General features: G+C 49.7%; 1 protein-coding gene across 11 annotated transcripts in view; it reads left to right on the top strand.

The window, feature by feature from the left end:
• The window catches only part of PKNOX2 (PBX/knotted 1 homeobox 2), a 307,502-nt gene that overhangs the window by 115,726 nt on the left and 167,661 nt on the right, over positions 1-24,115 (top strand). For all 11 annotated transcript variants that reach the window (XM_078058801.1, XM_036123314.2, XM_036123317.2 and 8 more), the window contains one exon: positions 5,994-6,063. The gene's annotated coding sequence lies outside the window, so the exon portion shown is untranslated. The remainder of the gene's footprint in view (positions 1-5,993; positions 6,064-24,115) is intronic.

The raw sequence follows: 24,115 nt of genomic DNA, 5'->3' as shown, positions 1-24,115 counted from the left end.
CTGGGATCGAGTCCCGAGTCGGGCTCCCTGCTCAGCGGGGAGCCTGCTTCTTCCTCTTGCTCTGCTTCTCCCCATGCTTGTGCTCTCTCTCCCTCTCTCAAATAAATAAATAAATAAAATCCTTTAAAAAAAAGAATTTATAAAATGTCAGACAAGCAAGAGTCAGCGTAGGGGCGGCCAGTTGGCACCCTCTGTCAGACAACGAGGAGTCATTGAAGGGTTTTAAGGAAGAGTGGACATGATCAAATTTGTGTTCCAGAAAGATCCTCTGCTGAGGGGAGGTGGTAGATGGGCAAAAATAGGGCGAGGCTAGAGGCCAGGGGACCAATTAGGGCCTGGGAAGAGAGAGGCAGGTCACCAACGACACCAAGCGAAGGAGAGCAGGGATATTCCTGACAGAGAATCAGCAAGTCGTGGGGCTTGGTGTATTCACACCTCAGAGGATGTCCACAGGGCCGGGAGGTTGCTCTATGAGCGGATCCTCCGTTCCCTGAGGGTTTGCGTCTGCAGAGGGCCCTGTGGCCCTGGGAGCCCACACCTCACTCCCATCCGATGTAGACAGATCATGAGTGCCTCTCATTCCTTCTGCCACGTAGGAAAGTCTAGGATGAGCCCGCCAGTGCCCACACTGCTTACAGGGTTTTACATGCATAGCTGTACTTACAGGTACAGGCCCAAGATCAGAGTCTTGGGCCTGGGCAGGGCCTGCGGAGCGTGACTGAGGGAACTTTTCCAACTCCTCTGTTACGGGGCGACCAGTAGTGCCTGTGGCCCTGTGGGGGCTGAAGACAGGTGTGGAATGAGCATCAGTCCTCACCAGGCTTCAGGAACAGCTGTGTGCTACCCCCAGTGCTGGGTGGGATGCATCTCAGAGTCAAGTGTTTAGTGCCAGGCAATTTTATCAGTGTTCAATTACCTAGTTATTGTGTAATTTAGAGCCTGGTGGTCAGGGCCTACCATGCTGTAACTGCCAACCTCATTCAACAAATGTAAGCAACCACAAGCTGTTGTCAGGTGATGAGGGGAGCACAAGGGGAACAGAGAGGAGACTCAGCAATGAGGTGGGGAGACCCAGGACATGCTGTCTGGATGGATGGGTGGTCCTTCAGGGGTTTCCTTCTGGAATGGTCTATTCACGTTTTGTCTTTCTCGGAAGTTGTGCTCATATGCCCATGGAGGGGTTTTCAGAGAAAAGAAGGATCCTGAGAGACTCTTGGTGTCCAAGAATGGGTTTTCGTAATTTGTCCTCATCCCAAAGGTCTGGCTGGGGCAAGGGCAGAAACGCTTTCATGGGCAGTGGGATGAATGCAGAAGTCCTCAACTTTCTTGCTTTGTCTCTTTCTCCTTTTCTGTTCAGCTGCTGCCAGCCCTTAACTCTTAACACTTAAAAACAACAATAGCCCTCATTTATTATTATTATTAATATGTTCCAGGCGTTGCACAAAATGCTCTCGATGCATTGTCTCATTTAAAGATGCTACTATTACCCCCCTTTTAAAGATGAGAAAATTGAGGTTCATAGAGCTTAAGGTTAGGTAAATGTTGGACCCAGGTTTGGACCCAGAACTCTCTGACTCCCACATCTTTATTCTTAACCAGGGTGATATACTGAGCTACCTTAACACAAGACTTAGAGCCCTCCCTGGAGGGTTAGTCTGGGCAACCTCCAAGGTATGTAGATGTCAGATGGAATTTTGGTTTAAGGATTATCTAGTAGTCTAACCCTATGATTTCGCCTATGGGGAAACTGAGGCATGGAGGGGTTAAAGTTCCTTGTCCAAGATTGCATATTAATGACAGGGTGAGGAGGGCATGAACACATGTCTGGTTGACACCCCTCTGTTAGGGGTGCTCTCTCTGTTAGACTCATGGCCTCGCTAAGCCCCCAGCTCATCTCTCTCCACCCTTCCAACTTACCGAGGCGTGCTCCCTGGGTGCTGCTCAGCTCTCCTGGAGCGTGTTCTGCCCCTCTGTCTACGTCGTTCCCAGACAAACATGAGCATTCAACAATTCCTCCCTCATTTATCATTTCGCCAATTTCCTCATATTAATAAACGTGAATGGTCAATTTCATTTATAGTTCCATTTTATTTTCATGGTGAATAAGACAGGCCTGAGTTTCAATTCTGGCTCCATGACGGCATGGCTGCTTATGTGAAGGCTTTTGGCATGATCGCTCTCCTGCCAGGACCACCAGCTGCTGGCTTTGGAAGGCCCTAACATACATGGCACATAGGGGTTCCCCAGCCTGTGTCCACGGGTAAGCGCCAAGTTATGTAGACCTTTCCACGGGTGCGTGGTCACGAGTGAAAAATAAGGCCAGTATGGAGAGGTTGCATGTTCACATATGTGTGCACACACGTGTGTGCATGCGCACGCATTTGTGTGTGTGTGTGTGAGAGAGAGAGAGAGAGGAGCAGAGAAAGAGAGGGAGAGAGGGAGTGCTTTCCACGATGCTCTATTTTTTTTTTTAATATTTTATTTATTTATTTGACAGAGAGAGAGAGAGCACAAGCAGGGGAAGTGGCAGGCAGAGGGAGAAGCAGGCTTCCTGCTGAGCAAGAAGCCCGATGTGGGGCTTGATCCCAGGACACTGGGATCATGACCTGAGCCGAAGGCAGCCGCTTAACTGGCTGAGCCACCCAGGCGCCCCTCCACGATGCTCTATTTATGCTCTATTCAATTCAAAAAATGGTCTTTGTTGCTCTCTTTACTTTTGGGGGGTTGAATTACTTCATGAAACAATGGTGAATGAAGACAATATTAAGGTTTTCTCAATATATAAGTTTGTCAACATAATTTTTTTAACATTTCAAAGATGGGTGAAGCCTCATCTGGGAGACCATGCTGTGGAGCAGCCTCTTACCCAGTTCAGAATCTCTCTCCAGTGTCGGGGAGCTCACTAACTGTTTTTGGATAGTTCTCATTGCTAGAGACTTCTCTCTTATATTGACTTCCTCTAACATCTAGCAATTAGTCCTGATCCTACTATCTAGAGTAACACAGCTCCTCTTTCATAAAGTTTCTTCAAATATTTGGAGGGCCACCATGTGGGAGAAGGATGGGTAATCTTAGAGAGGGACATGTCTGGTTTCTTCTCTCATATCTTTTACCGCACAGCCTCCTAGTAATGAAAATAACAACAAAATAGCAATAAATAGCTAACATTCAGTGAGTGCTGATTTTGTGTGAGCCGTGGTTCTAAGCGCTTTGCAGTTTACAAAATCATTCAATCCTCACTCGAACCTCAGAGGTAGAACCCTTATTAGCCTGATTTTACAGATGGAAAACTGAGGCACAGAGAAGTTAAGTAACCTGCCCATGGTCATGCCACTAGTAAGTGGTGGAGTTGGGACAGAAAACTGGGCAGTCTGATTCGAGAGCTTGCACTTTCATTTTTTAATTTATTTTAAAGATTTTTAAAAATTTATTTATTTGAGAGAGAGAATTCGGAACTCGATCCAGGACTCCGGGATCATGACCAGAGCCGAAGGCAGACATTTAACTGACTGAGACACCCAGGCGCCCCCAGAGCCTGCACTTTTAGTTACTGGACATCTTCGCTCACTTCTCCTCTTCTCTGTCAAAGTTATTAAGATATAGTGCCAGAACTGCATCCTAAACTAATATAGATTGATAAGACCAAAGTGAGGGGACTGTTCATCCCTCGGTTGGACACTGTGTGGGTATTAATGCAACCTAAGATAACATTTAATGTGTTTGGCAGCAACACCACACTCTGGGCTCATCCTGAGCTTGTATTAAATTCAAATCACCTACATCTTTTCTTTTTCTTTTTCTTTTTTTTTTGTTTAAACCAGGTTACCCTATTCGGTGTTTTTGCAATTGACTTTTTGAATGTAAGAGTGGGACTTGGTATATATATTCTCGTCAAATCTTTTTCTACTGTAAAAAATAAAAATGGATTTGCATGTGGACGTGGGATACAGTAATTTGGTGGTTTAGAGTGATGGGATTGTGGGCTGTATTTCTTTATTTTCAAAATTATTTCTTTTATGGCTGTCATGATCTTATTGTGCAAAAACTGGTAGAAGAAAAAATGGACTTTTTCGTTTTGGCCTGTTCTTGCAGCTTGTTAAAAGCTTTATAACACTCTTGAATCCATCTCTCCAGGAGTGGCTGTCCTTCCCAGTTTCGCAGCATGTGCAAATGGCAAGTCTGCCATATCTTCTTCTAAGTTGCTGGCGGCTCAACAGACAATCCCAGAGGGCAGGGATAAAGTACCACTGCATGCAATTCAATCTAGAGACTTCTTACCGTGAGTTCATGGATGCTCAGTAGCAGTATGTCTGTTGTTTACAAGACTCTAAGTTGGAGCCCATTGCCGACCATTGCCAACCCATGACTGGTTCAGAGCTGCTGGTTGTGGGTTCTGTTTGGAATGAAGAGGGTCTACCAATGAACATTTCAACAGACATATACTGAGAACCAATACATCCTGGGCACTCTGCTAGGTTCTGGGGCTATAGAGATGCAGGGGTGTGGTCCTGTCTTCAAGGACTTGCTGTCCAGTGGTCTGTGCTTATCTCAGAGATACCTCCTTGAACCGTTCACCTGGGTCATGCAGATGTTAGTAGACAGCCCCAGAGGAAGTGCCTCAGCCTGGTGGACATCATCATGAACAAGAGGGACATTTTGTTTCCATGAGCACATCACACTACACCTGACGCCTGAATTTTCTATCTGGAATTCCACCTTTTCCAAGAAGCCTCTCTGTCTTAATTAAAAGGAAGATCTTAAAGAGTTCAGGGCAGAGGTTTCCTCTTCTTAGTGTCATTTCCTTGTTGAAAAACTTTAAATGGCTCTACCAGCTCCTAACCTAAGCCTGGCCTCTCTGCCTGACCCCCAGAGCCCTAGATGCTCTGGCCCCAACTGGCTTACTCAGTGTTGGTCCCTCCTTGGTCTCTCTCAGGCATACCAGCTTCTACATTGCCCCAGGGCACTCCATGCTGCCCCCCTCTCATCCTTGCTTGGATTGCTCCTTTTCCTGGAATGCCCTCTCGCTCCCTTCTACCAGCCAAATCTTGCCTGTCTGGTCTCCAAGGCCCCATTCAAGTTCGCCCCTCTCCTGACTACTTCCTTGAGTGCCTCAGTTCTTGCCAACTTCCTTTCTCTGTGGTGAGAGAATTATAGTCCCTACCACATAGTTCAGCACTACTGTGCATGTAGTCTTGTCTTATCTGATGATGTTCTATGTAGGTAATCTTATTTCCCCAATGATGTCATGGCAGCACTTTTAGAACAGGACCCACCCATGGATTTTATTCCTGCTGCACCTAGCCAATGTAGACCATGGAGCAGACACCTGATAAGCATGTGCTGGGTTTTTCTTGTTGTTATTGCTTTCTTCCAGAAAGAGAATTAAAAGCAGTCACATTTTTTCTTTCCAGTCTTGCCCTCATCATGCTTCTCCATGCACCTTCTTTTCCTTCCATCCCAATTGGACTCTTCACCTTTCTTTAAAAATTCTCTCCTCTATCAGGACTTTCCATAAACCTACCATAAACAACAGCCTCAGCTTTGTGGTTTGCCAGTGTTTTGCAGCCTTCCCCATATAGGTTGCAAGCTTTCACGGGGGCTTCGCAACTCTGTCCCCCGGCATGGGGTCCTCTATCAGACGGGAGGCATCAGTAAATGATTATTGCTTTGGTCAGCTCAGGGCTCTCAACAGCCATGAGCCTGTTTTTCTCCAGGATTCCAATAGGGAAGGGGATGAAACTCACAGGAAATTGAGGCACCAAGCAGGTAAGGAGGGAGTGATCCTCTCTCTGTCCTGGTTAACTGTCCTAACCAATAATCGTCTTGTACCCAGAGTCCCTTGATCAGGAAACGTTCCCACTCAGCACTGTGGGAATAGAGTCCTGGCTTTGCTCCCACACCAGACCCACTCTGAGGTTTCCCTCAGCCCCACCTCGGCTCTCACTCCCAGTGGAATCATACACATCTCTAAAAACATTTTCTTTTATTGACAGGTGAAGTCCGGAGCAGGATTCTGAGGCTTTCTGTCCTCCATGCTGCTCACCAGAAAAGGGACTGTGAACTGTAAGTAACTGTGCTTGGTGTTTCCATGCTGATTCAATAAGGTTATGGGTTAAGGACCAGCCTTGAACCTAATCTTTAACAGCCATGCATTGTGCAAGAGAAATACTCAACAATGAGCCAGTCAGAATGTAAAATACAGTGGACTTCTAATTAGATTAGGTCTGAATGTGACAAAGAAGCCCTGTAATATGACATCCTACTTAATTAGACTTTATTGATTGTGCATTAAGGTGGACTTGATGTGTTATGTGTGTCATGAGTGTTGGAGAGGGAAGCCCTTGAGTTTGCGAGGCCACCCGAGCCACTGTCATCTGTGGGCTAAGCTGGGGAGGCTGTGAGAGGAGGAAGCGGACCAATTCATAGCCCACACTTGCTTTTACACCTTGGCTTATTTCTCGGGAGGCGTGGAGGGAGGGGAAGGAAGACATGCTGGTGGCTTCCGTTCTATCGGCACAGTGAGAGCCCCACTGTACGCTTTATGTGTCATTTTGGCTCTCCCACTTGGTGAAAGCCTACCCACCTGGAGGAACGCAGCCCAAGTCCGGTCTCCTCAATGAACCCTTCTTTGGTAACTCCAGCTAGAAGTACTCTCTCCCTCTCCCGAAGTTCTACTGCATCCACACGCTAAGCGTGCCTCTGGCCTGCACCTTCCTGTGCGCCCCCCAGTGAGGCTGTGGGCCCCTGGAGGACAGTCTGGGATTCCCGTGTCTTCCTGTCCCCACGGCACCCTCCACCTGGTCTCTGCTCAGCAGATGTCAGCCGGGAGATCGGGTTGCCCTGGGCTACATAGCTTCCCACCCTGCTTCTGGGGCTACCGGAGGCTGGGCTGCTGCCGCGCCCCTGAGAGTACATTGGCTCCCAACCAGTCCATGGAATTATAAATGATTAACCGTTATCAGCGCACATCTTCACCTCTGTGTAAAAATAGATTGACTGTAATGAGTATTTGAATAAATCATAAGAATGGCCGGCATGCGATTGTCTAACATCCTGCCGATGGCTGCCCGGTGAGTGAGCAGGGCGCCGGCCCTCCCGCCTAATGGCCTGAGAGTCAGTGCTGGTCGCCTCTGTGATTGACAGGCTGCCACTCCCAGGGCACCTACTCTGCAGCCCAGGCTCTGGAGTGGTCGGAGCCTAAGGGGGGGGGGCCCGGGGGGGGGGGGAGCGGGGAAGGGTGCCTCCCTCCATCCTGTTCCGGGAAAGCCTACCTAGGAGACGCGGCTGGGGGGCTGGGGGAGCCACAGTGGAAAGACCTTTGTGAGAATCATGTCTCCTCGCACCGGAGGTTAAAGGGACCTCATAAGTCAAGTCAAGTAGGAGAGAAGCAAGCTGAGCGTGAACCTTAATGAGAGTGGAGAGTGTGGAGAAATAGGTCTGCACATTCCCTCCCTGCCTCCGAGGGCACCCGGTGCCTTGCGCTGGGCCACACACACCCAGGGAAAGTTCCCTCATGGGGACACGCTCTTGGACCTGTGCTGAGAAACAAGGAAGAGCAGGTTTCTCTGGGTCCCGGGATTCTGAGATGGGGAGATTCAAATGATCTTTCAGGGAGTGTTTGCCAAGGCTGCCTCAGGCATGAGCATCCTCCTGCCTTTTGGAGAGGGAGGAAGAGGAGAGGGGGCAGGCTCTGGGGGGCTGGGACCAGTTGAGGAGGGCATAGTCTGAAGTCTCAGGATGAAGACCAGGAAAGGCTGGATTTGAGAAGGAAACCACAAACATTCCATTTAATCCCAGTAGTGTTCCAGTTACTACGGCTGTGTAACAAGCCACCCCAAAACTTAGTGTCTTCACAATGTTTATAATGTGCATATTCTGTGAGTTAGGAATTCAAACGGGGCACCATAGGGACGCCTTGTCTCTGTTCCACTGGGTCCGGGACCTCAGCTGAGGCAAGTGAAAAGCTGGGTGCTGGAATCATCTGAAGGCTCATTCACTTATAATTCAGGGGGCTGATATGAGCTGTTGGCTGAGATGTTAGCTGGGGCTGCCAGGCAGGCCCGTGTGACCACTCCATGTGGCTTGGGCTTCTTCAAAGCATGGTGGCTGGACGCCAAGGGGGAGCACCCTGAAAGAGAACAAGAGCCAGGTGGAAGCGGTATTGCCCAAGTCAAGCAGCGTCTCTTCCACCACATTCTCTTGATTGGGGCAGTTACAAAGGCCTACCTCACTTTCAGGAAGGGAACATAGACATCCCTCCCACCATGACTCAGAGGAGGAGTATCAACAGCACATTAAAAGAGGAGCATAGGGATGGGATACATGTTGTTGCAACCATCTTTGGAGAGTACAATCTACACGACTCGTATTTGGCAAGTCTGACATAGTACAGCCTCATCTATTTCCAAAGACTGGCTAAAGAAACCCCTATCTTTGAAAATCAAACTGCCCCTATCTCACAGAATATCTGGGTTTAAAGCCCTCCCCAACGCCCCCCAGAGGCTGGGCTAGGCTTCCTCCCAGAGCGGGACTCCCCAAGGACATGCTGGTGTTCAGAGGTCCTGCCATTGGTGGAGGCTTCCACCTGATAGTCCATTTCAACAAAAGTTGGTCCATTTTGCAACTCACAGCTTGAAGTGCCAAGTCTGGAGGGGCACTTAGACCTATGGCCAGAGATTCCTCAAGCCTAAGGCCCTCATTCCCATCTAGGGATCCCCACACCCCCAACTCAATGACCTTCCAAGCTGGGGGAGGTTTTGGCCAGAGATCCGGGCTTAGGAGGCTACTGGGGCTGTGTTGGGGACTGGGGAAGTCTGGGTAGCCCTTCCTATCTGACCCCACATCCTCTCCTCTCCTTCCTGCCCTTCTGCCACAAACTAGAACCTGCGCCATTAAGGGACCAGACCCCCTTTCCTTTGTCATTTTCCTGACCCGGATGTGGCTAAATTTTGGAAGAGAATCTGAGTGCCTGAATGCCTTATTGTGACTTAAGAGGATAGAAACAAAGGTCAAGCAACAAAAGAGTGGAGACAGAACCAATTCATGTTCCCAAGGGGCTGAGATCTGAGAATGGCTAATGCCGGAAAGGGAGGGGGCAGGGAGGAGAAGGGTAAGTGGGCTTGGTTTTGATAAAAAAGTGCCGGGGTTTGGAAATTTAGGTCAGGAAACGAATGTTTAATTTGGACAAATGAAAGAACAGATAAAAATGTAAAGCTCATTTGTATTTTCAAGGCTCCAACTTGGGGGAAAAAAAAGTTGGGGTTTGAAGTCCAAAAGCAAGAGTTTGGATTCCGACTTAGCACCTTCGTGACCCAGGCACTTCTGCTCGGTCTTCAGATTGCTCATCTCCAGAATGCAGATGGGATTGCGTACCCTTCCCAGGACTGCTGTGGGGACCGAAGGGAAGCCAGCATGTGAAAGCACTATAGCCCATTCTTGGCACACAACGGCTACTCAAAACGGTTCAGGCATTCCTCCACCCAGGAAATAAATAAAAAGTGGAGTTGGAAAAGATTGTTTCTCTCCATTGTTCCTGACAGGGATGGTCAAGAATATTTCCTTTAACTGTACCCTCCATAAAAGTTCACTCATAAACTATTGATATTTTAATAATACACATTAGCATCTTGCCCTTTGACAAATGAATATTGAATGAGCAATAAAGAAGCGAAAGAGTAACCAGGTGTACGGCTGGCTGAGGGGAAGCTGGGATCTTGCGTCATTGTCAGAGGGAATGCCCCTTTACCAGGCACCTTGTGACTCACCTCTCTCCCCAGTGACCCCTAGGAAACAGCTTTTAAAAAGCGCTCAGACTCCAGCCCAGCCCAGTCTGAGCAGGATTTCTCCTATGGTTTCTTACACTTGGCCAGAAGGGACTCGGGAGAAGAGAAGAGAGGAAAAGTCACAGAAGAGCCGTGAAAGGCATGGATGTTTTGCCCCCCCATGCAAAACACCTTAGATCTCCCCACTCCCTCTGCCAAGGGTGCAGACTTCTTCCTGATACACGCTCTCCTGCTGCATAAATTGAAAGTCTGTAGACAGTGTGCCCAGCAGAAATCAGGCAATGAGCTTAAGATGTGTAGCCGGGGTGCAGGGGTGAAGAGCTGCTGGCTCCGGGGGGGTCCCAAACAGACCCGGTTCGGCCACTCGCCACTGACAAAATCCACAGGCAGAGAGAGGAGCAGTGGGGAAACAAGAAAGGGATTTATTTCAGTGAGGCCAGCCCCGGGAAGACAACGGGCTCACGTCACAAAGACTGTCTCCAAAGTGCTGAAAATACATCCAGGTTTATATCAGGAAAATGTGGGACAAAGGTCGGTGGGTACGTGCAGGTGGGCAGTGAAGGTCAGGTCGATCATTGTCTTGGGGGCAATCACTTGCTGGTGTCAGGACAGTTATTACTGCTTGAGGGGGTAGTCTCTGTTCCCACCACCCGTGATGGGATGCTTTGCCCGCAGGGTCGTTTGTCTGAGTTAAAGAGATAAGCTGGAAAGAAGAACTTAATCAATTAGAAAGTACGGGCTGAGGTTGACATGAAGGTAGTCCTCTTTCAGAAAGAACTCATTCCACCCGCCTCTCATTCTTTCTCCTCCAGGTCTTGATGGGACCTACGGTTGGGGTGGCCGGGGCGGTGTGTGTGTGTGTGTGTGTGTGTGTGTGTGTGTGTTTGTGTTAGGGTTTGTAAGACAGAATTTCCTGCCTCTTGCAGGTCCTGCTCCCAGGCCCACTACCATAGCCTCCAGTTTCTCGTGGCCTCCATCTGGGCGGGGAGTCCTTGAGTGTGCAGAGAACAGTGACAGGGGCTCTTCGTTGGTCCGGCTTAATTGGTGTGATTTAATGGCGTTTCTGGCGGATTCAGATTTATACGGCTTTCTGAGCTGCAAATCTGCTTTCTAAATGTAGAATTTTTGTGGAGTGGTAAAAAATAATGGCTGTTCTGTGATTCCTGCCTCCCGAGCTAGGAGATTGCAATTTACATTATGCAAATAGACATTATGCAATCAAGGCACTTTAGCAGGAATCTGGCGGCGGCAGTGCGCCGCTGATGAGATGCCGAGGTCTGCAGCCCCAACTGGAGGGGCTCTGCAAGAGCGGAGATGAAGTGGGGAGCGGGTGGGGCCGGCGGGGACGACGCAGAGTCTGTTCCTCTGGCCCAAGGAGGCAAAGTGGAGCCTGCCCAGAGATGAATGCATCCGGGGAGCTGCCAAAGCGACTCTCTCAATTAATGGCTTTGTTTAATCATACCCCCTGTCCAGAGGAGTATTGTCTTACGGATAATTTCGTTTGCCTAACGAGATTTTGCTAATTAAATCTCCTTTCAGTTGGTGTGACTATGCCTGCAGGAGAGGGGGCTATTTGGAGTCTTCTCTATAAACCTTTCTGGAGGGGAGCTGAGAAGGAGGGAAGGGGAGGGAGGGGAGAGAAGAGAAAGGAGGGGAGGGAGAACCTGGCCTGCTGTGAGCTGGACTGGAGAAGGTTTGAGGGTTTGAGAACGACAAGGTGGCAGCCACCACCCACCCTGCCTTTCTGTCCTGTTCACTAGAAATGCAGACTTGCCAGTCTTCGGCCGGCCTAAGGGATTTCCCCTGTTTCTTCTTCCTCTCTGGACCTGTGACCTCCACCATTATCCCTTCTCAAGTTCTTCCCGAATCTCCAGGACATTCTAAAGGATTTCCAAGCATGGCTCCCCGCAGCTCTGGCTGTGGGTGGTGGTTGGTGGTGGTGGTGGTGGTGGCCATGTGGGAACCCTCCCCTTGCTCTTGCTGTTAGCCAGCCAGTCTGGCTCTTCAGAGAGGAAAAATTGCTCCCAAGTTGGCCATTTCTCCAGGGATAATTGCCTGAATCCAAGAGGAAAATACCTCGTCAAATTCATTTATCATCAGAGTCAGCCAAGGATAGCCTCCTGTATATGGAGGAGCCTAGTGCTGTGCCTGAAAAGCAGGAGCCTAATTAATGCGGCTGCGTCTGACTGGTCCCACCCGTGCTCCGCCACCCCAGTGGTGCTTTACTCTCTACCGTCTACTTGGCCTGACTGACCATGGGCTTCTGGGCTCCACCCTGTCTACTTTTCCAGTTTCATCTCCTACCCGCCCCCCTTGCTGTTTCCTCCTCCCGTTTACTTATAGACACTCAGACGCATGGGCACATTCCTACTCCTGATACCCCAAATATACCTAGTTGCTCAGTTGCCCCCAGATACTCCGTATAACTTCACACCTTAGAGCCTTTGCACATGCTATGTCCTCTGTCTGGAATCTTCTTGACCTGGTAACCCCTGTTCCTCTTGCAATACCCAGCTCACATATCTCCTCTATGACTACCTCCTCCCAGAGCTTCCCTGCGTTTTGTGAAACACTGCTGTGTCCTCCATGTCATCCCAGGACCTCAAACACAGTTATTTGTCTGTCTATCCAAGTTAAGGACTGAATCTTATTCTTCTCCTAATCCCAGTACCTAGAACCAGGCCTGGCCATAATAGGCATCCTACAAGGTTGGTTGAATGAAAAAAAGCATGAATGAACCTAGGAGAAGAGGGTGGGGTGATGGAGAGGCATTCTCTGGTAAGTCCTTAAAGCCCCAGGTTGGACAATGGTGGTGGGAAGTCAGGAGACTGATTTCTGTTGAGTCCCTGCAGTTACTTGCCTATCCTTTACATTTACTTCCTGGCTGGGAAGGCACTACCTCTGTGTGCTAGGTCATACACTACATGTATCAGCATCTTCTATCACACATTCTCACATAGGTCCTGTGAGGTGGGTATTGTTTTTGCAGAGGGAACTGGGGCTCATTTGTCCTCATCAGAAAGCAAAGCAGTATTTAGCTGTAATTGGGCCCACTGGCAGGGCCCCAACAGGATCTACCTCTAGCTAGGTGAAAGCTCCTATGCTTCCCGATGTCCCTCCGCATCCTGTCCATCCATCCACCATCCATCCATCCATCCACCATCCATCCATCCATCCACCATCCATCCACCCATCCATCCCATCCCATCCATCCATCCATCCATCCATCACCCATCCATCCATCCATCCACTCATCCATCCACCCATCCATCCATCCATCCACCCACCAGCCATCTACCATCCAGCCATCTACCCATCCATCTATCCACCATCCATCCACCATCCATAATTCATCCACCATCCATCCATCCATCCATCTACCATTGATCCATCCATCCATCCATCCACCATCCATCCATCCATCCATCCACCCACCATCCATCCAACCACCCATCCATCCATCCATCCATCCATCCATCCATCCATCCATCCACCCACCAGCATCTACCATCCAGCCATCTACCCATCCATCTATCCACCATCCATCCATCCATCCATCCATCCACCATCCATCATCCATCCACCATCCATACATCCATCCACCATTGATCCATCCATCCATCCATCCACCATCCATCCATCCACCCATCCATCCACCCACCATCCATCCATCCACCCACCCATCCATCCATCCATTCACCCATCTATCCACCAGCCAGCCAGCCTAGAAGTGTATCACACCCTTGTTGCCACGACACCAGGGCTCACACAGTGCTGGAATGCTTATATGTGCTGTGGTGTGGGGTGAAACTTAGCCCCACAGGGTGGCCTCCAGCTGCTGGGTCTGAGCTATTGCCCAGCTAGTGGTGGGGATGTCAGGTGTGGAGGAGTCTACATTCCATGCTGAGGAGCATGGGGCAGCCCAGGAGAAATGGCTCCCATCTTCATGTGTGGTAAGGGCATGTGCGTGTTACATGTGTGAGTGCAGGCTGCAGGGTATGTGTGGATGCGTGAGGCAGTGTTTGTAGAGAGTGGCTTTGTGTTTCTCTTGGTTCCTGGGTTTTCATGCTTTGCTTTTTGCCCTGCTGTTTTCCTATCGGTCCAAGTCTATCTGTCAGTGTGCTGTCTCTGCATCTAGGCTTTTACTCATCTTAATATCCTCACCATGCTATCCATGCTCTGGGTCTGAAGTGTTTCTCGGTACATAATAGGTGCTCAACCAGTGCTCCATGATACACTGAATGGCTGAATGACTGAATGATTGAATGAGTGAACGAGCATGCACTTTGGTGTCACATAGACCTCAGTTTTAACCCTAGTTCTGTTATTTACATAGCTGAGATCTTGGGATTAATTTTCTCATCCAGAAAGCCAGAATACTGAAACTACCTATTCTATCTTTCTCGAAGGGCTGTTGATAGAGGATTATAAGAGATATGTGAAAGTGGTTTATAAACTATGAAGCACTATACAAGTATAAGAGGTTATTATTATAATGGTTATTACACTTGAAGTGATCATTGTGTTTGAAAATTAGGGATTCTGTTTTCAGGAATATAAAATCATCCTGGCCTGATTTGAACTCTGAGACTTACAGAGCAATCATTATAGGAACTGATTCTAGATTGGCCCAACTATGAGAACTATCAGGGGCTGGGTTGGGAGGAGGGGGCTGGTGAAAATGGCCCATCTTCACTTGTGCCACGGGTCCCCCAAGTGTACCCACACGGCAAGTCTCTCCCAAGTCTCTGCAATTGCCTAGACTTCTGTGCCTCATTATCTTTGCAAATGTTCCCTCTGCCAGGAATCCTTCTCCCCTTTTCTGCACTCTCTTTTGACCCTCTCATGCCAAGTTGCTGCACTGTCCCTGGGCTCCCAGGTTACCACGTATGCCTCCCTGAGGGCATTTATCACAGTGTACCTGTGACTGTTCAAGCACGCACCTCCTGGGCAAATGAGCATCACTCTTCTCTGTAGCCTCGGAGCTAAGGGGATGAATGGATGGATGGTGAAAAGTGAAGGGAAGGATTGGAGCTTGGTAGATGTACAGGATTTGAGCATCTGAAGTCCCCAGTCTGTAGGGGAAGGTGAGGAAGAAGCTTCAGAGAAATGAGCACTGCCTTGCAAATAACCCCCAAATTTCTGAGATGTTTTCCACCCACCCTCATGCCTCAAAAGATCAAATAGGCTGATCTTCCATGGGGTTACTGGGCCTAGGGACCTCAGTCCTGTACACATGGGTGACTGGTCGTCAGCCAGCTGGGCAGTGAGGCCTCCAGGTTGGAGCTGAGTACCTTAGGACAGGGAGGCACCTGCCTGTTGCTGACCCCTACAGGTGAGCAGTTACCCACATGGGGAGGCAGGTGCTGCTTACCTCCCTCCTCAACCCTTCCAGATTCTTTCTCTTGGTGCAGTCAGCCCCAGCTGGTGGAAAATCTGCTGGAAGCCCTCTTAGGAACTGGCTCCTTTGCCTCTCTCCCTGTGTTTGGAGGCGTCTTGTCTCCACCCTGCTCTGGGCTTCTCCCCCACACCCTCCCACTCCCAGCCGTGCTCTTGGAGCCCCAGGCAGCCTCAGCAAAGTGCCAGGGGGCTGGGAGGTTTTTCATTACCGAATGCACTGAACCTATTTGTGAGTGTTTTGCAAAGTGTTTAATCCAAGGTGTTCCCTCAATTAAATTAGTGCAAACATCTGTGTCCCACATCCACCTCCATTTGCATTCTGTGCCATTTATTACAGCGGGAAATTGGAATGCACCTTAGGAATACTTAGGACCGAATTAGGCTAGGTTGGGGTAGGCGTCTGGGGGTGGGTGTCTGAGGGTGCCTGTGAGGTTGGTCCACAAGGTGGATCCTTTTTCATGCTTGGGACTTGAGGAGGAGCCACTTTTTGGTGCAGGAGACCACATGGCGAGAAGCTTCGGAGACACAGGACCACCGGTCTTGTGGGGGAGGTTGAGTGAGTTTAATTAATGCCCCTGATCCCCACCTGGGGCCAAGTACCTGCAGAGGCAGGAGTTCACTGCTGTTGTTTTATAACTTTAAACCCAATTAAAAAAGAAAAGTGTATCACATTCAAGTGACCCACCTGGGTCTCTCCCTGGGGGGTTGGGGCCTTTCCTGCTGGAAGGGGTATTTCTTCATCATGAACCTGCTCAGCCTTGGTGACTGGCTGAGCTCTCTTCCCCACACCATGTGATTCCCATGACTGTCTCGTACTTCGGGAGTCTACTGTCATACTAATGTAGGGGGCACTGAAGAAGAATAGTTTCTGCTATGTGACAGGCACTGCACTCAGTGTTTCTCCCGCATTATCTGTTGTAACCCTCTGAGACAAGTCCTCACATAACAGAACAAATCAGGGAGCTGGGCATCATCAGAGAGGTGAAGCAATACACCATCGTTCCCCAGCTAGAAAGAGGAACAGTGAACTCGGGTCCCCACGACCCCGAAGACTGTGCTTCCCGCTGCACACAGACAACTCTCTCAGATGAGGCAGCTGGGATTGGCTTTGAAGCAGGGACCTGGCCACCTTCCCAAATCTGGTGGCCAGCACACCCTGGCCGGGTTGTACAGAGGCCCTGGTGGTAGTCTGCCTACTCCCGGTTTCTAGCCCTCTGTTATAGGACGGCCTCGCCTGCAGTCCCCAGGGGCCTATGATGGGTTGCAGGTGACCCAGGGGCCTATGATGGGCTTGCAGGTGCCTCACCCAAGGGAAGGGACTCCTGGCTTTTATGGGATGGGACAGGGAGAAAATGCGGAAGTCTGGGTTGTGAGGAAGAGGCTCATGGGATGCTCAAGGACCTTAGAGATCAGTGAGTTCCTCAGTACTTAGTGGGGAAACTGAGGCTCAAAAGGAGCTAACACTCGCCTAAGGCCACGAGGGTTTGGTGGTAGAGGCTGGAATGGATGGAACCCGGGGCTCCCAACTCCTGGGAGGGGAACTATGTCAAGGCCTGGGGAGGTTCCTGGGATTTCAGAGGGCAGGTGCTGGCTTTCTGGGTGCAAAATGTAAGTCAAGGCTGGAGCAAGGAACCAGGGCGAGAAGGGGATGGGACGCTGCTGTGGTTACGTCTACTAAGGGTCCTTCCGAACTGCCCTTAACAGAGAACCTTCCAAGTCCTAGAGGGCCACTGGCCATCTTCAGCCTGGGTCCCAGGGCATTTTCTCACCAACTTCTAGGGTTTCACCTAGCAACATCCGGGGGCCAGCAGAACCTGGGGAGGCAGGAGGAGACCCAGGACCCAGGGCTGCAAACCACCATCTGGTATCCATCTCTGTCTTCCCTTTGCCCTATCCGCTCTGGGGTCTGGGAAGCATCTGGAAGAATAGTATCCAACAGATTCGAGCTCCCACTTCTTCTACCAACCATGTTTTACTTAGCCTTAGTTTACCTATCTGTTACAGAGTAATAAAAATCCCATCTTACAGGGTTGTTGGGAAAATTAAAGGAATCATAGGCATGCTTGACCCTGCTTTGGGACTTAGGACATTATTGCGTTTTCCTTTCTTTTCTATGGCTCCTGTCTGCTTTCCCCTGAGACTTTGTGCCTGTTCCTGGATGTAAAGGGGTGGAAGCTGGGGGGGGGGGGGGGGGCGCGGGTTGCTCTGTCAGGATTTTGACAGGCAGCGCCCCCCCCCCTCTGGTCCCAGCTCTTCCACCTCCCTTCTTCTCTTCTCTTCCCTCCCTCTCTCATCAAAAGACTTTAATAAATGCAACTCAGCATGTGGCCCTGCCTGGGGCTTTATAAGAATGAATTGCTTATCCCAGCCTTTACTTCCTAGAGATGACAATTTACCATCTACATACATGTATTAAGCACCGACTGTGTGTGGTACCCAGCTCTAGGCAGAGCAGGGTCTGCCTAAGAGCGACTCCCCAGGCTTCTTGTCTCCCCCCAGGGCCCCAGTGGTTCCTGCTTTCTTTGGATTGGCTGGATCCTATGACCATCTGCCTCTACCAGCAGGATGCTGAGTCTCTGTACTCTTGTGCTTCTCTGCTTCTACATGTGAGGTTCTCCTTGCCTAGAACGCTCTCCATCCCCCTCATTTACCTGGTTAGATCTCAGTCTCTTGGTGATGAGTAAGTGACCACATCCTGGCTAGGGTTTATCATCCTTGAGCTCCTGGTGCACCCTGGGCTCCTTTCTGTGACTCTTTATCACACTGTATCCTAGTTTCATCTTTCCTAGAGATGCCTCGCTCTCCAGGGGTTAAGAGTCCAGAATGTAGCATCCCAGAATGAGCACGGGTCTTAGGAGTCATCTGTTCTGCCTCACCTGTAGGCCAGCTCAAGCTCTGTTCATCCCTAACGGAAGAGAATGCCCGTTACTAGACTGGCTTTCTCTCCCATTAGCCTTTGGCAGTCCATAAATGCTTGTTTTGTTGGGCAGATCACTGGCATGTCTGATGGGAGGCTGGCCCAGCAACAGGCCTCACTCTGTAGTTTCCAGGGTGTTCAGTCTGAGAGCAGGCCCCTGTCTCTTGTGCTTGCAATTCTGGTAAGCATTCTCTCTCTCTCACCCGGCCTCAGGATATGGGATCTCCAGATGGAAAGGAGGATAGGCAAAGCAGAATGACCCCCTTAATTTACCGCCCCTGTGTCTTTGTCACAGACATTTCCTTTTCCTGAAGAGTCTTCTCTCTCTGCATGGCCAAACCCTGCCCATAATCCCTAGTCCCGTGCCATCTCCTGTTTTTGATCCCTCAGGGGAAGGCAGTTTCTCCTTCCCAGAGCACCTGGCCTGGATCTCCTGACACTGACCAGCGTCCACCTGCATCTCAAGTATATCTGCATCCGTCCTTTTCCACGAAACTGAGTCAGTACAGGGTTCTGCCCTGGAGACTTCACTCCACCTGGCATGGCACCTGGCACATTCTGAATTTATAATAGGTGTTTACCAAATGAATGAAGGAACAGGACTACTCCTAGTTTCTCTCAGAGGAGGTGTCTGGGTTCTTCTCCCATCCTCTTCTTTGGCTTTTCTGTCCCAGGGATAGACGGACCCGGAGCCACATTCATCACCAATTACTGGAAACTGGATGCTATGGCCAGCAAGAGAAAAGCAGGTGTTAAATTCTGCTTGGTATACTGAGCAGACTGGAATTACTTCCCCTTTTTTTTTTTTTAAGAGAAAGAGTGCGTGCCGGCAGGGAACAGTGGTGCGGGGCAGGGGCAGAGGGAGAGAGAGAATCTTAAACAGGCTCCATGCCCAGCATGGAGCCTGACACGGGGCTCGATCTCACGGCCCTGAGATCGTGAATTCATGACCTGAGCAGAAATCAAGAGTCGGATGCTTAACCGACTGAGCCACCCAGGCGCCTGAGGAATTACTTCTATATGGCAGGCTGTCTAGTCCCGGGACACTGGTACTCTACACGTAATGTCTCCAAAACAAAGTAAGCAAGATAAGTCATTGGAATAAGAAAAGAAAATATTTCAACTTTATTTATTGGTATTTTTTATCTCATCCTGTTTAGATTTCCATTTTTGAGTGTGTTCCATAGGACATGTCATATATTGGTAGGGTAGTAGGCCTAATACACTCACACACACACACACACACACACACACACACACACACAGGTTGATATATATACATATTGAAGGTGTATGAAAAATATTTACTGATAGACTTGTAAACTTATTTGAGGACCATGGACTTAGGCCACTGTCCCACTGTCCAGGAGGTGAGACAAATGGCCCACCCCCTAGCGTGGCCTCACGTCATGCCTAAAGCTTTACAACCTGAATCTCACTAGATGACAAATTCCTTAGGGAAAGTCCTTGGGGATCCTGTTCCCCTGTGAATCTCCAGGGCCTGGCACATTGACAGCACATTACAGGCTCTCAGTAAATTAAGTGTGGTTTGAACTATATTTGTTTGAATTGATTGAGACTATCTGAGAGCCTTCCAAAGTTTTAAAATTTGACTTCAATTTGATCCTCAGTCAATTTATTTGACATATTTAGTAGAGACCCATTATGCTACAAAACAATAAGTATGTGCCCACTGTGTACCGGGTCCTGAGCTAGCTACTGGGTGACAAATCTGAGGTCCCTGACCTCAAGTTACTTACATTGCTTTTTTTCAAAAACAACCAAACAAGAAATCATAATGTAAATCAGCACTCCCCTGTTCACTGGGGTTATTTTGAAACAAGTCCCGGGCCTCATACCATCTCCCCTGTAAATGCTCTACACAGTACTCACGGCCTCTTAGGGAGAGACAGAGGCAGAACTATCAACAAACACAGTTGTGTTCTAGGAGCTGTGCTGGACCCAACGGGCAGGGCCAGGGCCCCCAGCAAGTAGGATGTGGCCAATGCCCCCTGGCAGGAAATAGAGTGGGGTCAGGAATGACTTTTACATGAATGATGCTTAGACTGACTTCCTAAGCTTAACTTCTAGGCTCCCGTGTTGAAATTTCAGAACCAAAGAGGGGGCCTGTCAGATAAGGAGAGGAAGACGCACTTATAGAGGGAGACAGGCTTCACAGGAGACAGGTAGAGCACTTACAGATCCTAGAGTTTGCCTCCCTGGAGTTAAGATGAGAGAAACAAGGCCCAGAAAGTGGGGGCCTCTTGCCCATGGTGGCAGAACTAGAGACTGGCAGTGACTGAGTCAGGGCTTGGGCCGTGCTCCCCCCTTGGCCTCCCTCGGCCCCCTCTCCACACACAGAGGACCCCTGGCTGCACCGGGCCGGGCCTGCCTCTTCCACACACCCAGGTTTCCGTGGCCAGGACCAGCACACCCTGAGCCCCCCCAACAGCTCTGGGCTCTGGGCGCCCCTCCGCCCTCCAGCAGCTTCCGGAGGGGGCCCGCAGCCTGCGGTCCGGAATCATCTTTGGCGGCATGTGACTTCTTCTTTCTTCCTGTACAAGTTGAGCACTTGCCACCCTGCTGTCTGTTTTTCCTTGCTAAGGTTCAGTTCTAATTATGTTGATTTTCTTCATCCCACCCCCTCCTGGAAGCTTATTAGGTTGAATATTTTTATTTATTATCATTTCGCCCAACTCCTGCCAGCATTTTCAATTACTCTCCCCGCTTCCTTGTAATTGTCTTTCTGTAATGGCTCTGAAACAATTGCGCTAAATGAGGTGTCTCCTGGAAGATGAGAGTCTCACTTCATTAAAGGCTAATGTATTCTCAGCTCCAGCTCTGTGGGGCTAGCTTGGAAGGAAGACATTTAAACAGCTTCTTTTATTTTATAGGAAGCAACTTTTCAGCGGCGAAGATGTCTGTGGGGTATATGTGTATGTGTGTGCGTTGCCTGATTTTAATTTAAAGAAAGTTTATGAAATAGTGTAAGTCTCCTTGTTGGCGAAACTCTCTGTTCTCAGGTAGCCGAGACTTCCGCAGACAGGGTGCAGGGCTCGGGAGCAGCATGGAAAGGGGCAGTTTATTCAGATGTCCTTCCTGCCTCTCTGCCAGGGCCCCTCCCTTCTTCTCTTGCTCCTCGCCTGCTGGACCAGCCCCCGACCTCTTCCGGCCTCCATTCTGTGTGTCTGCCTCCTGCATTATGTGCTCAGCTTCCACGGTGGGGACGACCTCCTGTTATGGGATTTTTTTCAGCTTGTGTGTCCTAAGTCATTCATTCATTCATTCAGTTTGTTGTGTATTCATTTATTTGTTCATTTGTTGTTCATTCAACAAATGTTTATTTCCCACAATGTTCAGGGATTATTCAGGAAGGGAATGTGCCCTTTCGGAGTTCAGTGCGCAGTGAGAGAATAGAGACAGATGACAGGGAAGCAGGTGCTTCTAGTACAGTATGTAAAGTGCTGTCATCAGGCAAGGGCGGACCACTCTGAGAGCCCCGAGGAGGGCACCTAGTAAAATCTTGCGGGGTCGAGGAGGGCTCCTCGAGAGTGGCCATGTCTGGGTTGATACCTGAAGGATGAGGAGTGAGCCAAGAAACAAGGGAGTGGCTGGAAGTGCTCAAAGCTGAGAGAACTTCAGTAGCTAGGGAGGGCTTGGCAGGAGGGGAGAAACGCAAGGTGTCCCGTCTGACAGGAGCATGGTGTGGGACAGAGGCTGTGCTGAGAGCTGGGGCTGGAGACCACGGAGCGTCTGGAGGGCCAGGCTTCCAAGGGATGGGTGGCGCATAGAAGAGTTTGAAGCAGGGGATTGATTTGGCCAGATCTGTGTCTTGGAGAGATCGCTCCTGCTTCAATGTGTGGAATGGATTGGAGGAAGGCAGGGGAAAAAAAAAAAAAGCAAGGAGACCTTTTAGGAAGGTATGGCAAGAGACGATGATGCCCTGCCTGAAAGAAGTGGTCATGGAGAAAGAGAGCACTCTGTACATTTGTGAGGTGTCACAGGTGGAGAAGTGACAGGCTTGAATGGGGGTGGGGGTGGTGAGGGACAGGCTGCATCCAGGATGAGATCCCGTTTTCTGGCTTGGGCATTTGCGTGTGTGTGTTGGGGTCCTGAAAGCCAGGACTGGACAGTGTACTCCATGAGAAGTCCGGGTAATTCCCCGGGATGTGGGACCGCCAGGCCCAAATCCCAGCGGATGCCAGGCAGCTTCGTCACTGTCCCCAGTTACTGCTATGGACACCGCCCCCCCGCCCCCGCGCCTTCACCAGCAGGGTCTGGAGGTTGCATGTGGGTGTCAGCTCACTCCTTTAAGGGGTCCTACACAGCTGCATCCATAGAGCTCTTTAATGCACCTGTATGAGCGATGCTTTGAGCTAAGTGGGTCACCCATTGGCTCCGACTTCTGTCCCAGGCAACATAACCTATATGAGGCCTTTGAGGATTGCCCAAGCAAGCTCCCATGACAAAAGGCTGCTTCTTCCAAAATGTTTTTCATTTCATCATCAAGAAAGAGTAGGAAGGCCCTTCCTGATATGTTTGGGTTGGAAGTGAAGAATTTAATCTTTTACCATGTGGAGAATCAAGTATATCCAGAAGTGTTTTTATGCCTCTGAGGCATTTTTTTTTTTTAGGTCCCTGGAAGCTTGCCAGCAACAGTAGTGATAATAGTAACAAAAGCAGTAATAATGATTCCTCCATTTATCAAGGCCCGCTAGCACGGGTACATAGTATCTCATTTAGTCCTTGCAACAACCCTATGGGGTAGCTATTATTGTTGGCTCTATTCTAAAGAGGAGGGAATGGAGGCCGAAAAGATGCTGAGGCAGCAGGCTACCAGGACTCCCCAGCCTCTAGTTTCCCTCTCCCAGTCAAAGAAGAAGGGAGTCTGGCCAGACCAGAGCCAGTTTGAGGGTAGCTGAGTGCCAGGAGAAGTGGCTTAGCCCAGTCCCTCCACATGCTATTTGCCCTACTGCTTTTTACACCTCCTGTTATGTATTACTTTTTGCCGTTTATATATCCTAACTCCTTCATTCCTTCCTTCCTTCACACCTACATGTCCTTCAAAGCCCGGTGCAAATGCCCTTGACACCCGGGCAGAGCCAGAAATTCCTTCCTCCCTGGATCCCAGAATACATACATTTCTCAATTATAGTGCTGATCTGTAGTTATTTCTTCGCGCGTCTGTCACCTCAGCTCTGTTTTGGTTTTCCCTAGGAAGGGATCTAGGCTCACTCCTATTTATACTCTTGGTACCCAGCACAGGGCCTGGCACACAGTAGGTTTTCTATGAATAAATAGCTGCTGTCAGGGATGCCAGGATGCTGAGGAGGGAGCCTGGGGTCTGAGGAAAGGCGATCCCCTGTCCCCTGTCCTTTACAGAAGGAACGAGATGCCCAGAGATGCTCCAGATTGGGCTTGACTCCTCGGGGCGACCCCTGGTAATAAGAGGGCAGCTGTCAGGAGCAAAAATCTTTCTCTGCACTCTGGGAAAATGTGGGGCTTGAGGTAAGTGTTCCTCCCAGGGCGGGAGGACCAAAGGAAGCAGGCGTTTAGCTGGATGTTTATTCTGATGAGGTGCTTATGTAACACCAGGCTTCCTGGGGCTCCCGGGAGTGAAGAGAGCACACCCCAAGGAGACAAACAAACAGAGGCAGCAACCACTTGGGCTATTAGACAACTGAAGTGAAGAGCTGGACGCATCTGACATCTGCAAAAATTTAGCACCAGGGCAATTGCCAAGCAGCTTTGTACAAAGAATAAAACGTGTCTTTAAATATTCAAGTGCAAAAAGTCACCAACAGTTTTCCATCTCTCCAAATCTCGCTCTGACTGCCATTCCTCCAAGGCGGTGATGGGGTGCTGGGAGAGTCTGCCCTCGGGAGAGGCGAGGGGCCACCCCTGCCACAGCGCTCTCCTCCGCCAAAAGCATCAGGGCTCTGGTCTGAGGGCCGTGAGGGCAGCTAGGAAGAAAAGGGAGGAAGTCACGGGTCGTGGTCAGTACACAGCTGTGTGA

Source organism: Halichoerus grypus, chromosome 11 (genome assembly GCF_964656455.1).
Source record: "Halichoerus grypus chromosome 11, mHalGry1.hap1.1, whole genome shotgun sequence".
Classification (NCBI taxonomy): Eukaryota; Metazoa; Chordata; class Mammalia; order Carnivora; family Phocidae; genus Halichoerus; species Halichoerus grypus.
This window is presented reverse-complemented; position numbering and strand designations above follow the sequence as displayed.